Source organism: Colobus angolensis, unplaced genomic scaffold, assembly GCF_000951035.1.
Source record: "Colobus angolensis palliatus isolate OR3802 unplaced genomic scaffold, Cang.pa_1.0 Scaffold140, whole genome shotgun sequence".
NCBI lineage: Eukaryota > Metazoa > Chordata > Mammalia > Primates > Cercopithecidae > Colobus > Colobus angolensis.
Genome location: NW_012114489.1, coordinates 959,335 through 975,862, shown reverse-complemented (window position 1 = coordinate 975,862; position 16,528 = coordinate 959,335). Strand labels below are relative to the sequence as shown.

Genomic DNA, 16,528 nt, shown 5'->3' with positions numbered 1-16,528 from the left:
TGCTCAGTACTTCTTCTTCCTGCCGCCTTGTGAAGAAGGTGCCTTGCTTCCCCTTCACCTTCTGCCATGATTGTGAGTTTCCTGAGGCCTCCCCAGCCATGCTGAACTGTGAGTCAATTAAACCTCTTTCCTTTATAAATTACCCAGTCTTGGGCAGTTCTTTATAGCCGTATGAAAATGGACTAATACAATCTCAAAATAGAAATGTCACTCTCATCCAAAAAATTCACAGAAACGTCCAGAATAATGTTTGATCAAATATCTGAGCACCATGGCTCAGCCAAGTTGACTATAAAGTTGACCATTGCAAATTTATTAGCAATTTTGCTTATTATTTATTATATTCTTTATGTTCTTACAAAAGCACTTGATTTACTCCCTTTGTTAGGGTATTTAATATGTCAATGCTCAGGATATTAACTTCTTTTTAATGAGTAGATATATAGTGGATATAAATGTTGAAAACACGTAATGTAAAAGGTGAGCAAAAGGTAGGACATAAAATGTAACTTTTCAAACAAGTCTAGATAAAAATGCAGTGTAGGGATATTTGTGATTTATGAGGTGCATTTGATGTTGAAATATTACAGATTCCAATTCTAAATGATGACATGAAACTATTTCTAGCTATTTCCAAGACCACTTCCAGCACTAAATGTGGTGATGGAAACTCAGGGGAACTCGCTCACTTAGAAATTTATTAGAATTTACCAATTACTTGTGATGAGTAATTTTTTTTTTCTGGAGCCCAGGACTGAAGTAGGCCCATGCATGGACCTGCTGACATATTCCCATGGAAGTCTTACGAAAACCAGCCTGGAGTTTTTCCATAGTTAGATTCTCATGTCCTGGTGACATTTTATCATAAAAGTAACCCAGGCATGGTTAGTGGCCCTCAAGAGGGTAAAGTTCGCCAGTAATAGCTGCATATAAATAGTCAATTATACAGAAGAAATGGTTCAGATGGATTCTTCCCAGGAGGAATAAACTTTGAAATGAGAAAAGAACAATGCCTAGATATTCTTTGTATAAGAAATTGAGAAGTGGCCCTCAAAGCAATATCAAACTGGCCTCCTGAGAGCTTACTACTTGCTATAAATTGCCTAAATTTTAAAATGTTAATGTCTGTGTCACATTTTGGGATTCCTTCTTTATGCAATGAATAGCTAACAGCTACATTAGTAAAGAAAGAGGATATATTGTAAATTGTGGGGAAAACTATACTAATCTTCCCCCTTATGCCGGATTTGTATCAATTATTTCATTTATATGTGTGCCAAACACTATGCAGATAGAATTTATAGGGGTTATGGGGCTTTTAAAAAATCAGTCTTATACAGTACATTTAAGAAAATCTTATGAATGTGTTTTATTTATTTATTTAGAGATGGAGTCTCGCTCTGTTGCCCAGGCTGGAGTGCAGTGGCGTGATTTTGGCTTGCTGCAACCTCTACTTCCCAGGTTCAAGCGATTCTCCTGCCTCAGACTCCAGAGTAGCTGGGATTACAGGTGTGTGCAACCATACCTGGCTAAGTTTTTGTATTTTTAGTAGAGATGGGGTTTCACCATGTTAACCAGGATGGTCTCTATCTCCTGACCTCGTGATCCACCTGCCTCGGCCCCCCAAGGTATTGGGATTACTGGCGTGCGTCACCACGCCCAGCTGAATGTGTTTTATTTAGTAATGAAAATAAAGCAACTGGTCTTATAGAGCAGTGGTTCTCAAAATTCAGAATCGTTAGATGGGTTTTCTCAAATGCAGATATCTGGGTTCTACGAACAGTATTTCTGATTCAGTAGGTCTTAGGTGGGGCCTGAAATTTGGAATTTTAACAAGTTCCCAGGTGATTCTAATGCTGCTGGTTCTGGGAGTAGACTTTGAGAACCAGTGCTGAGGATTGAACACATTCAGCATTGTGAGCTATTGGCCTGAAAGAAATCCCACCAACGACAAATGCAAGATTCCCCCTTGTCTAAAAATATCTTAAATGATAGGGGAAATAACTATTTAGGGTATTAATGCAAGATTGTAAATTATTATTATGTATACCATAGTTAGATAAGCTTTCAAATTTTCTACTTGAAAGTTTAGGCTTGATCTCTGCTTGTCACCAAATAATGATGCTCAGAGAAAAACCATGACTTAAAACAGTACTACCATTTGACCCAGCAGTCCCATTATTGGGCCTATACCCAAAGGAAAATCTTCCTACCAAAAAGACACATGCACTTACGTTCATCACAGCACTGTTCATAATAGCAAAGACATGGAATCAATCTAAGTGCTCATCAACAGTGGATTGGACAAAGAAAATGTGGCTCATATCCACCATGGAATACCATATAGCCATAAAAAAGAGTGAAATCATGTTCATTGCAGCAACATGGATGCAACTGGAGGCCATTGTCCTAGGCTAATTATGGCAGACGTGGAAAACCGAATACCACATGTTCTCATTTATAAGTGGGAGGTAAGCATTGTATGCATTTAGACGTAAAGATAGGAACAGTAGACACTGAGCACTACAAGAGATGAGGAAGGGAGGGGGCAAGGGCTAAAATACTACCTATTGACAAACCCCTTATGCATTTTTGACTTAGGATATTTTCAGCTTATGATAGGTTTTTTGGAAGATAACCCTGTCATAAGTGGAGGAGCGTCTGTATATATTTTACTAAAGTTTAAAGCTGTAGTTGCCTTCAGCTGAGGACCTTGCTACAAAAGTGTGATCCTCAGATCACCAACATCAGCATCATCTGGGAAATGCATAATCCTATACCCCATCCCAGACCTAGAGTTCAAATCTGCATTTTAACAAGATTTCCAGGTGATTCATTTTCACATCAGTATTTGGGAAGACCTGCTTTAGGAATAATTTATTAAGAAATAAAACTGGTGATTTCAATGCAGAAGCAGAATTTTTTTTTTTTTGAATTTCAGTAACTTTATTGAAAGGTATATCCCTTAGTACTAAAACATAATGGTAGTTGGTTAGTTTACCTCTGTCAACTCAAAATTAACAATGATGTATTCAAAATATTGAAATTTATCAGCCTTTTGGAAAAACTAAAAAGTTACCCATAAAACATGGTTTACAAAAGTTAAGAATAAGATATACTGTGGTTCTTTGGTTTTTCATTGTGTATTGATCCATAACGTGATGTCAAATTGGTTACAGCCATTCTGGATGGACTCAGGCTATACATTGCACTGAGTAACTGTTTACAACACTTTAACAGTGTACTTCTTACATTCACTAACTGACATGGGGAATCCTAAACACTACCCCAGCAGCTTCATTCATAGTTATGAAGGTGTCTACTTGCTTTTCTTAAGACTTTTGTTTTGGCACAGTAAGGGCATCAGTGGAAGTATATTCTCTTTTTATAAAATTGCCATCACTTCTAACTTAAAAACAGTCTTTAGTAAAAAAAAACTTCTGGAGTGTTGAATCTAGCCTGAACTTACCTTAGTGTGGGAAAGCAAGTTTTCGAACTGATAATTTATTTTGAGTTACTAATACAACGGAAACTAATTTTCTTGATGGGATTCAGTTTGAGGCAGCAGGTTCTGTATACAAATTTTTTTTTTTTTTTGAGACGGAGTCTTGCTCTGTTGCCTGGGCTGGGGTGCAGTGGCCGGATCTCAGCTCACTGCAACCTCCGCCTCCCGGGTTTACGCCATTCTCCTGCCTCAGCCTCCCGAGTAGCTGGGACTACAGGCGCCCGCCACCTCGCCCGGCTAGTTTTTTGTATTTTTTAGTAGAGACGGGGTTTCACCGTGTTAGCCAGGATGGTCTCGATCTCCTGACCTCGTGATCCGCCCGTCTCGGCCTCCCAAAGTGCTGGGATTACAGGCTTGAGCCACCGCGCCCGGCCTGTATACAAATTTTTATCATAGATACAAATGTCACCTGTTTTCTATAAAAAAAATTAAAAGATAACTTAATGAATATGCCAAACTTTATAGGTCTGTATTTTTCTTTATATAATAAATGCCCTCAAATTTAAATGTAATTCTATATAGCAATAAAATCCACATCTCTAAATTATCTATTACTTGCATTATGGGGTGTGTTTATACTGCCTAGAATGTTAACCCTTATTATGCCTTGAAAGTGCATTTGTGAAATGTTGCTTTTGACGTAAACCTCATAACTTAAAATTTAATATTTAAATTAAGTAGGAGTAGGATTAGAATAATGAGAGTGACTGAAGCTGTGGGAAGACTGATAGTTGATAGTATTAGTGTGACTCCTCCAATACCATTTTCAATACCACCTAAATATATTGATCCAATATCTAAAGTTAGATCAATGATAGAAATGAAGATTCACAGTTTACCTTCTCAGGCTTGTTATTAGCATTTCACATTTAGGCTTGTAGCTTTGATTTGAATGAGAAGCAGAAACTTTTAAAACACAATGTGAAGTACCTGTGGATTGGCAGGCCGACTGGGGAAATCAGTCTTAATAAGGTGTTACAGCTGGGAGGCAGGGAAGAGCTTAGCTGTTGACCATTCTGACTTTGGTCATCCCGAGTTTTTCTATTTGTGTAAAAGAAACCCATTAATTAAATGGCCTTAGATGCTAAACAGCAGGGAGAAAAATCAATTAGAACACCTTGGAGAGTGAGAAAGGATTGGGAAAAATTCATTATCAAATAGCCAGCATTTCTTGAGAGGGAAGGTTAGGTATGACCTCTCCATGTCACTAAGTAATGATACCCGCCCCCCCCCAAAAAAAAAAATCATGGGGAAACCACTGCTTGTAGCCAAGCCATTTGACACTTAAAAAAATCTACAGGCAGTAACCATTTTAAATAGGCCTTGATTTATTTAAGCCAAAGAAAAATACACAAACTAGCCAGTGTAAATGACAGGTAAACAAGTTCAGCACTATTGTTTTGTCATTTGTTTTTGCCAGTATTTCTTATGTTTTTCCAGGTTCTGAATTAAATATGGATTGTCCAATAATAGTAAATAGAAATAATGCCAGTTGCTGCAGTTGAGATTTCAGTTCAGAGTTGCTTATTTTTGAGTCCTGGGGGAAATGACCAGAATGAATGGCTTTAGAAATCTTTTTTTTTTTTTTTTTTTTTATTATACTTTAAGTTCTAGGGTACATGTGCATAACGTGCAGGTTTGTCCATGCAAGAAATGCAGCTTTCCATGGTCAGCATACTTACTCTCCTACACTTCTGCAACCTTTTATCCATCTTGTAGTTGAATGGATCCTTTTAAAACGGAAATTATAACATGCTACTCCTCTGCTCAGGGCCCTCCAGGGATATTCCATTGCACTTAGAATAAAATCTAGAATCCTTATCGTGCACTCCAAGGTCATTATCTTGTCCCTGGATCCCTGTCCTGCACTCTCTTGCTATTCCCTTCCCCTACACTGTCCTCCTTCTCCTTGATTTACAAGTATGCCAGGGTCTCAGGGCCTTTGCATATACTTCCTTCACATGGTCCTTTCCTCAGTTCTTCTGGGTTTCTGTTTCAGTTGCCTCCATGATGGGACTTCTCTGACCACCCGACATGAAATTGTACCCCTCAATCATTTTGTAATCCCCACATAACTTTTAACTTTCTTCATCCTGATGTTGTAGCAAATAATAATTTGTTTCTTGTTGTCTCCCTCTCTCTTGCCCACTTCGACAAGCATTTATCTGTTTTGCATCACACTCTATTTCTATGCTTGGTACATAGGAAGGGTTCAGTAAATATTAATGTTTATTGAGTGAGTAATATAATCCAGTTGATTAAACCTTATGTTCAAGCATCCATATGATGTCTTTTTTGACATACCGTAGCTCAGTGAATATATTTGCGTAGTATCGTACCCCTGTTTCCCCTTCTGTTTGAGGGTAGAGCCACGAGAAGAAAACTTCAACTTATATATTGCATATTGCTCATTCCTGTACATTTATTATGTCATTATTTTTATTCACAACCATATTGTAAGTAAGGCACTGTTGGTTTTATTTTATAAATGAATAAATGAAGATGTCGAGAGTTGAAATGGTTTATTCAAATTCACAGAGCTGACAAATGGTGGCATTCTTTAGATTGAGAGGCACAACAAAGAAAGTGAAAGATAATCCAAAAATTGTAAAAAGATGTTAGCAACCCATGTAGTTGACAAAGGACTAATATGGAGAAGAAATACAGAACACTTATAAATCAAGTTGAAAAAGGTAGACAGCCCTATAGAAAATGGAGTAAAGGTTATGAATAGGCAATTTACGAGATAAGAGTTCTGAATGCCTGATAAACAGATGATGTTTCACCTGACTGGTAATTAGGAAACTGCAAAATAAAACTACAAAATATGGGCCAGGTGTGGTGGCTCACGCCTGTAATCCCAGCACTTTGGGAGGCTGAGGTGAGTGGATCACGAGGTCAGGAGTTTGAGACCAGCCAGTTTGAGGCCAGCCTGGCCAACATGGTGAAACCCCGTCTCTACTAAAAATACAAAAATTAGCGGGGCGTGGTGGTGTGCGCCTGTAATCCCAGCTACTCAAGAGGCTGAGGCAGGAGAATTGCTTGAACTCAGGAGGCGGAGGTTGCAGGGAGCCTAGATCATGCCACTGCACTCAAGCCTGGGCGACAGAGCAAGACTCCATCTCGGGAGAAAAAAAAAAGCTCACAAAATACCATTTCACACTCATCAGACCAGTGAAAGTTAGAAAGCCTAAGAATTCCACTTGTAGGGAAATAGGAATGTACATGTTAAACTGCTGCTTGGAGTGTAAATTAGTTGAACCACTTTAAAGAGCTACAGGCAATATATCTAGTAAAGATGAAAATGTGCATTCTATATGACCCAGCAGTGATACTTCTAGGTATGTATCAAGGGTTGATATTCAAAATATTTAGCAACTGCTCTCAGGGGTACCAATCAGTTAGAACAAACATACACTGGAAATGACTGGGTTGGTCATATTGGTCTATTTCACTTGAAAATCAATCCTGTATATGCCTTTGAGAGACTCCTACACACATGCACGAGGAAACTTATCTAACAACGTTCACCATAGCATTGTAAGAGTCCCAAACTACAAATAACCTACATGTCTATGTATAGAGTAATGGATAAATACTCAAATAGCCATAGAGTGGCATGTGATTCAAATTTAAATGGATGAACTAGATCTACATATTAATAAATCAGCTTTGATAAATTTCACTACCTAGTGAGCAAAGAAAATTTTCAAAAACATTCATATGGCATGATACCATTTATATAAAACTCAGAACATGAGTAACAATACTACATAGTAAAAATAAAAATATACATGGAAAGGATACATACCAACTTCAGGAGAGTAGTTACCTCTGGAGTACAAAGGAGGGAAATAGGATAACATAGAATTTTAAATCTCTATAATCTTTAATTTCTTAACAAAATAAAATCTAAAACAAATATGACCAAGTATGAACATTCTCTAAAGTTAGATATATATACATATACCTGTTATTTGTTAAATGTTTTATGTATGTTTCATTATTTAAAAAGAAAAACATTATAAATAACATGATGGAACTTCTAGAGAACCCAGATCTTTCTGCTTTCAAAGCTGGAAAGCTTTTCACTACCTAAGTTGCAGAAAAGAGACCTAGCCCTGCATTATAGTATTTCTCTTATCAATAGTGTCAGGAACATGGTTAGACAACAGTGTCATCATGGTTAGTTATTTGTTGGTCACATCCCAGGATGCCCCTGATCTATTGAGGTACAAGGTGGTCAAATGGTGGGACTGCTGGCAAAATAACGAATGCTTTCTTTGCACACTCCAGAGTCAGATGAATCGGGGCGTAGGTGCTAGACTGGGATGTGTATACTTGCCGGAGACCCCATACTTCAGAGGTTTCGTCACCACTCTAAACATAGGGCTTTGTGCATGCACCTTGTCTCATTTTGCTACTGCTACGTAAGGCAACGTATATGGTGAAGAACTTTTGGCTAGTCTGTGAAGCCCAGCTAGTTGCTGTGTCTTTGCTGCTAGGGTTTTCACAACAGCACACATTTCTCCTGTAGGTCTAACTGAGGGCTCCAGAAGCATCATGGTTTGCCATGACAGCCTACAGAATTAGGTTTCTGAATAAATAATGAGACTTGACTCCAGTAAGTGGAGATCATTGGCCCTGGCTGAAACCCAGGGGTCTGAACCATGTCTTCTTTTCTCTTCACAAAATTATGGTTGAGTTAGGAAACTTTAGGGTTTAGTGTTGGAGTTGACAAATCGATATAAACCTTTCAACTCCTAGCCCTACCATGATGCTTGGTATGATTGAATATCTCACAAAAGATAGGAGCCATCTAGATGATAGCAAAAAACATATCTGGCAAAAAAATTCCATGAAACATTTCCGCTGAACCAGCAAATTTTGTCCTTGAAACATCCTTCCCGCAATGGTTTAGTACAAATTTAACTGCATATTAATAGTTTATTTTCCCTCTCTTCTGAGTTCTTTGACCCTCAAGTAATACTTTATACAATATTAATATTTATATTTTCTGGCATATTCAATATCATACTCTAAGATATTTTCTGAAGCAGCCAATATGATTAATATTTATTTAGTTTTCTATATGAACTACTTAAATCTCAACATAGAAAACTGATATATTAAGATACCATATCAATGATAAATGAAAAGAAATGATAGTGAATTAGACATGCAGTAAATAAGAAAAAAAAACTTTGTTGTATTTGAGAGAGTTATCCTAAATCAATTTCTTTGTGGTTTAGGATGATATCAGAAATAAATAGTGCCAAGAAATATCTTCATCTTATCTAAATCATAAGTGTAAAAGCCAACATGTATTTTTATTGCTAAAACGTAAATATCTAAATATGATAATCATGGTAGTGAAACTAAGTTTCATGTAAAAGTGTTTTGGGGGCAAATAAATTTAAGTGGTATGATTTGTCTTATTTTAGACATGAAAGTTTATTAATTGAACAGCTTCAGATTTTATAAAGAATAGGCTTGGTAGATAATGATGATATAAATAGTATTGTGAGTGCTATCCTTCTTGGAAAATGGTTATTAAAATTCATTAGAAGTAGCTATTGCTTGCAGATGATTGTATGAACGTTTCCAGAAAGAATGGGGTAGATAAAATATGCTATAAAATAAATAATAATGTATGTACCAATGAATTGATTGTCTAGATAGCATGAAAATTCTCATATTTCAAAGAAATGCTAAAAAAGAACTTTAACAGCCTCTGCATGACAACTAGAAGTGATAACTGAATTCATAAAATGATACATATATATGAGCTTTCTTCATAAGAAAACCAATGTAATACTATAGCTTCTACGGTCCCCTTTTTCTGAAGATTACCTTCCCTCAAGCATAGAGTTGAGGTCCTAGCAGCTCTGATTGTGCTGGAGGGCTCTGTCACCACCAGCCCTCTCACCCGTAACACTTGATTGGACCATGAGTAGATACCTGATCCAAAGTGGAGCCATCAGTTCCTCTCATACAGAAATATAAACCTGGAGCCAGACATTTTACCTCAATCTATATTGATAGCATTAACAGAAGTAATGTAGATCAGGGAGCTATGGAATCAGCCATATTCCATCACATGCATGGAGAAACAGCAAAAGGCACTTTGTAGGGGGAGGAGAATGAAGCAGACAGGCAGAGAAAAGCAGAGGTCAAGAACATACGTCTTCCACAGATGGACCAAATAAGTGTCCTCCCCATGGGAACAACTCCTAAAACAAAAGGACCATGTTTTTAAAATTCTTTTACTTATGAGACGTTAACATTTATAATTTGTGAGTGACAACTAGGTAGAATTGGCCTGTACCATTATCTCCTCTTACCATCTTTTGTTTTAAAAACCTGTTGAGTATAATACGTTTTATACTGGTTGCTTCATATGTATATCATTAAGTCTTCACAAAGCACAGGTTAAAATCACCATCCATATTTAAGAGCTGAGTAAACAAAGACTTAGGGCCTTTATATAACTTGCCCAAACTCACATAACTGGCTGCAGCTGGCCAAACCGAGCCTCACGCTCTGGTCTTTATGACTCCGGAGACTACGCCCTTAACTATTATCTTCTGCTTGAATCTGGAGGCGGCAACTGGAATCTTCTGAAAAGGAGAGGGGGAGATCTTTTTCCCTTATCTACGTGAACAGTAAGTTCAGCTTACACTGCATACTGTGCATGCTGTTCTGAGCTCTGAATGACAGAATGAGGTTTGGGGGAGGTAAAAGGCAGGCTGTGTGTTTTCAGCTAAACTGGACACACACACAATATATGCATGTGTAATATATGTGTATGTGTTGCACACTTGTGTATGTGTTGTAGAAGGGTGGGTAAGGAGGAGACCCTTTTCCAGAAGTAGAAAACACTTATACCCTTTAGTTACCATCATTTAACATTCTCTTATCTGTGAGACAGCAGAGTTAAATTAGAATGAAATGTCATATGGTACTTGATGGGAAGGCACTATAAAATAGCGTATGTGTTACAGGAAGAGCCTACAAAGAGAACAAAAACAGAAATGCCTGGGAAGGGCTATGACAATGCCACATTTATTGATTGCAGAGAAAATTAAAACATTTATGTAAAATGGCATATAGGTTTTCACAGGGCATGAGCCTAAAGTCAGTCAGTTTGGACTTCAAAGGGATTTTACTGAATATGAGAAATGGGTTCCAAATGAAATTTTAATTAGGACCCCAACACACACTGGTGTACTTACTGCCAAAAGTCTGTCACATATTGCAAGCTTAGGAAGATTGGATAGACTTTATTTAAGCTGGGTAAACATCATTGCAGACATTTTACCCCATTGGAAGAGCTAGAAGAAAACAGAATTTTGCAGTAGGAGAGGGGATCTGAAGAGGAGACTAACATTTACATGAAGTGTGAAAACAATGATGGGCTTTTGGTATTGTTTAATATCAAAAGCTGTGTGAGGAGCACACAGAATTGAAGATTGTGGTAGTTTTGTGAATTTGAATGGCACTGAACAGCTTTAGCAGCAATCGGAAAGTGAAATGGAGGAGTCAGCATAAAGAGAGAAGACCAGTCCTCCTTTCATCTTTTCATTTCATTGTAGATTTTTATCCAATCAATACACCAAGAAATTCTGAATTACCATTTTTTTTTCTTTTTAAAGGGAAGGACACTTGGGTTACAGGAAAGGAGGAGGGAGGGAGAGAAATGTTTTTGCTGACTTTCACAATATTCTTGTAGAAATACTTGCTCTTTTTTTTTTTCAATTGGATTTTCAGGCTTATTTGGGAAAACAAACATGGCCCATCAATTCCTTTCTCCATATTCCTCTTCTATGTGAAAAAGATTTTTAAAAAATTGTCCTTGTCTTCATGAGAAGACTCCTATTTCTTTGGGCTATATATCTCCATTAGGTAGAATTGTTCACCCTGAGCCCCTCTAGGCTGTTGATTGCGAGAATTTCTCTGGTTGGCTACCTTTCAAATCTGTCAGAGCTAGTGATGTATTCTAGGTGCAGCCAAGTGTGAATGCTGTTAAAGCTATTGGTTCAGATGACCTTGATGTTGGGTCTCTTCATGACTGCAGCTCAAGTTTTCTACTCTGCTTGTTTCTCACTTCTTCCTCTAATTGCTGCTGACTGTTCAAAACCGGGGCTTGTTTGATATGCTTCCAATTTTTATAAAAGTATACTAATTCCCTATAGAATCCTGTGTTTTCAGTGTCCCTATTAAATAAACATCCAAGAGAAGAGTTTAATTTGCTTATTTTAGTCAACTCTCATCCAAATAAAGTATACCTCATTGGACCCTCTTCTCAATGATGGAAAATTCACAGCCTCCACACAAGGTATTTTATGGCTAATTTTCCAATTTATCAGTTAGGATACTTTGGGCTGCCAGTAATATAATACTCAACTAATAATTACTTAATAGAGATATCTATTATTTTATATAAAACAAAGTTCATAGGTAGGGGATTCCTGGGTATATTGCTTGGGTCCAATATTTACTGGGGGTAACACCTATGAAAGATAAAGAGGAAAAGTATCAAGAGGTCAGGGAAGTCCTTCTGACTGCAGCTCAGATCTGATACCTGTGAAACTAGAAGGTCAAGAGAGGAGGATTGGGTAGGAAGAGCCTAAAACTGCATTGAGGCTCTGATAAATCAGGGTGAGCCTAACGGGGAGCTCTGCTGCAAATATGGCCTATAGAAGTGTCCAGTGTTGGGCAGAAAGGACTGGGCCCCAGTGTCTCACTGTGCTCAGCTATTGGCTGAGACTTCCTGGAAGTGGTTAGCCTTGGCTCAGGTGCTGCCAAGGATTGTCTGCAGTTGGGGGCTGTCAGCTAACTGCACTCCTCACAGCTAATCAGCAAGCTTTTTCTTGAATGGAGATCTGAGCTGCACACCTCCATAGCTGCCACATAGAGTTTAATTCAGCAGCACAGTTATGTGATCCAGCTACTTCCCAAATTTCCATTTGGTCATACTTAGCATGCTAGTATTCTTCTTCAGATTTATTTCTCCATCTTCTAAAAATGACTGTCACAGCCTCGTGTCTTCACACAACTGTACAAAAGCAGGAAGGACCTCATGTGTCTGTCTGTAAGGGACAGAGATCTTTCTCTAAAACTGCCAAGCAGACTTTCCTGTCAGTGCCATAGGCCACCTTCGTGTCACATACCCATGCTTTATCTGTAAGGGAGGCTAGGAAAGCGAATGTCTGCCTTTTGTGAGCTCTATAGCAGGAAGTGGGTTATGCCAGCACGTAGAAAGGGGCATAGGAGGGAGGTGGTGGGGGTAGCTGTTGGGTAGGTAAACCACCAGTGTCTGCCACCCTAAATACGGCTAATGTGGCACTTCATAATTTTATTCCCACAAAAATTCAGATTTTAGAAGTTATAAATTTAGCTTGGATTTATGACTTGTTACACTAGCAGGTTCTTTGGCTTATCTTGCATTCTCCAAATATTCCTATCCGTTCCCCCAGCCAGCAGTATGAAGCTTTACTGCAGTCTTTCTTCAGATCATTTCTTACTTTTCTTTTATTGTTGTCACCGTTCTGTAGTTTACTACATGCCACATGAACAGATATCCAACCAAACCATTTAGACTAATATTTTAAAAAGACTTGTGAAAAGTCTGATTACTCAGTGATTGTAATTCTCTCATTTTAAGCTTTCAGTTTGCCATGCGGGTTTCTCTAGTGCTAGAAAGCTGCAGAGACACTTAAGGCCCAAGAAGGAGAGTGGTAAAAATATTGCATAGTGTGAAAAATACCTTTACAGGGTTCTTCTTTTGCTATAAACTGAGGTGTCTGTGTGCTTTACCTAATAATGTCTTTCTCATCTCTCCTATATTTCTGTGTACTATAGCGTGCTTCTTAATTGAATCAATAATTTTCAGCACAGAGATAGCAAGCTCTACTTCCTCACTTTTTGAATGTAGGAAAGTTATGCAGCCTCTCTGAGCATTAGTCTCCTAATCTGTAAAATGAGATAAAAGTGTCCCTTTTATGTGGGTGCCATGTGTAAAAGACACAAACAACATACATTTTTTCTTATTATAAGGTGAGGTGTAGGCCAACAATTGTTAACAGATAAAACAAGTAACAGAAATAGGAAAGTTTAGTTTTGCTCAATGAAAATAAAATAATGTACTTATTTTCATTCAGCTATTTACTGTGCTCCTACTATGTTTGAGGCATTGTTTTCAGCACTTAAGATGCAGTGTTACCATGGACACATAGAAGCAGCGAACAACACATACTGGAGCTTTTTGGAGGGCGGCGTGTGGGAGGAGGGTGAGGATCAGGAAAAATAACTAATGGATACTAGGCCTAATACCTGGGTGGTGAAATTTTCTGTACAACAAACTCCCATGACACAAGTTTACCCATGTAACAAACCTGGCACTTGTACCCCTGAACTTAAAAGTTAAAAAAAGATGCAATGTTAGAAAAAAGGTGTCTCCTATTAGTGGCATTTACATTTAAGTGGGGGAAAGACAAGAGATGCTTGTATTTTAAATACCCTCAATGCCTGTTGAAATAATTTCTGCAGTCATTTAATTATTCATTAAGTTACTTTTGAAGCAGTTATTTAAAAGTTATGCTTGATATTTTTATTATAATAAAAGTAATATTCTTTTATAGAAATTTTAGAAAATAAGGTAAAGATTAAAACCATCTAATGATCAGGCGTGGTGGCTCATGCCTGTAACTCCAACACTTTGGGAGGCTGAGGCAGGTGGATCACTTGAGGTCAGGAGTTTGAGGTCAGCCTGGCCAACATGGTGAAACCCTGTCTCTACTAAAAGTACAGACATTTGCCTGGTGTGGTGGCGTGCACCTGTAATCCCAGCTATTTGAGAGGCTGAGGCAGGAGTATTGCTTGAACCTGGGAGGTGAAGGTTGCAGTGAGCTGAGAGCACGCCACTGCACTCCAGCCTGGGCGACAGAGTGAGACTCCATCTCAAAAAACAAAACGAAACAAAACAAAAAACAAAACAAACCGTCTATAATCCCATAATGTAGAAAACCATGGTTATCATTAGCTTGTGTGTCTGTGTGTGTCCATTTCATTTGTTTTTGTTTATATAGATACATGGGCCAATGTAGTTTTCTAAAAACAATCAAGATCATTTTATAAACTGCTTTTCCTTCTATTTTAAAATATTTGTTAAGAACATGATTGCTGCTATTCCAAATCAAGAATAGATATGCTGCAATTTAACTAGTATCCTGTCATTGGACCTTGAGGATTAAAAAACAATTATGTTAATTAGCACTATGATAAATAGCCTTGTTTATAAATATTGTTATGTATATCTGATTATCTCTTTGGGGTAAATGTCTGAAAGTAATATTACTAAGCCAAAGTCTGTCAAACATATACAGATTATATATATAATCTCAACTATCCCTTCACATAATAGAATTAAATCAAATTTTAATTTATCAGTGTTTATTTCCCTGCATCCTTTGTAGCATTAGGCACTTAAAAAGAATCTTAACCGAATTTGTTAGAGAGAAGTTATATAATTGGTTTAATTTTAATTTCTTTGATCATAAAGAAGTCAAGTGCTTTTTAATATGTATGTTGTTCATTTGTCTAGTGAGTTGCCTTTTACATTTCAGCCCATATTTATTCAATTCATCGTTTACTTTTTCTTTGTGAAAAGCTCCATATACAAAATATAAATAACTATGATCATATTATATATTTTAAATTATTTTTCTGGCGTTTCCTTTGCCTTTGATGGTATTTTTGACGTTAAGATTTTCATTTTTGCTTTGTCAAACCTATTCATATTTACTTTTAATTTTCTGTGGTTGCTTTTCTGTTTAAAAATTATTTTCCACGTTGATATCAGAAATTATTTCTCTCTATAAACTTGATGTTCTTTTGTTTTTTTACAAAAGCAATAATCTAGTGGGAATTATTTTCTAATAGTAGGAGTTTTTTGGTTGGTCAATTGTCCTGCTATACATTATGTATTTTTCATTTATTTGTTTTACTTATTTGGTTTGGAATAGATTTTTCTTTCTTCACTGATTTAAAATGGTCTACTTTTATTGCCTACTAGATTCCTATGCAGATAGTATACATGTCAACATTATTCTTTGATAACAAGAACTGTAACTGCAGAAGTTTTGAAATGAAGGAGAGTAGATAGGAACTTGGGGAAGATGTGGCACTTTGGCTGGTCCCAGAATGGTAACTGTGATTTGTCTTGGCAGAGAGGAAAGAGAAAGGGCATTCCAAAAGGGGGAAAACAGTTTGAGCAACACCCAGAATAGTGAACAAGCATTCTGTAGATTATACAGTAGGTGATGGGAGCGGGAAGGTGGAAGGGACCTAGTATTTGTTGAATGCCTACTGAATGTGAGTCACCATGCTAAGAATGTTATGCATAACTCTGAGGTCAGCTGAATCCTCGTACTTTGAGTCCAGTGTATATTCAGTGCTTTGCTTTCCATCTGTCCCAATTTGTATGTAGAACTCAGTATTTCTTTGAATTTCTGAAACACAATTTACTCACACAAAAACTTTATTGGTCAGTCAATGCAACCAGTTTTTTGACCTCAACACCATATATTCTGGACTGAAAAATCCATTGTTGTAAGTTACTGTGCTGTGTATTATGAGTTGTTTATCCTTGACTTCTACCCACTAGATGCCAGTAGCAATGCTGCCCCCTAGTAGGGACAACTAAAATTGTCTCCAGACATTGCCAAATGTCCCTTAGGGAGCAAAATCAACTCCAGCTGAGAAATACGGATTATACCAAAGAAAGGAAAGTTAGTGGAGGTTTTTTTTTGGACAGAATCTTGCTCTGCCACCCAGGCTGGAGTGCAGTGGCACGATCTCTGCTCACTGCAACCTCTGCCTCCCAGCTTCAAGTGATTCTCCTGCCTTAGCCTCCCGAGTAGCTGGGATTACAGGCGCCTGCCAGCATGCCTGGCTAATTTTTTGTAGTTTTAGTAGAGATGGGGTTTTACCATGTTAGTCAGGCTGGTCTCGCACTCCTGA

At 37.6% G+C, this 16,528-nt stretch overlaps 2 long non-coding RNA genes across 2 annotated transcripts in view; one reads left to right on the top strand and one right to left on the bottom strand.

Annotated features, from left to right (window-relative positions):
* Positions 1-16,528, top strand: part of LOC105506832 — a 922,775-nt gene that overhangs the window by 271,962 nt on the left and 634,285 nt on the right. The gene's annotated exons all lie outside the window — the stretch shown is intronic.
* On the bottom strand, positions 2,920-4,394 carry LOC105506828. The gene is made up of 2 exons (XR_001000993.1): positions 3,879-4,394; positions 2,920-3,571 (listed from the first exon to the last, which is right to left on the bottom strand). It is a non-coding gene; the product is annotated as an uncharacterized LOC105506828 (long non-coding RNA).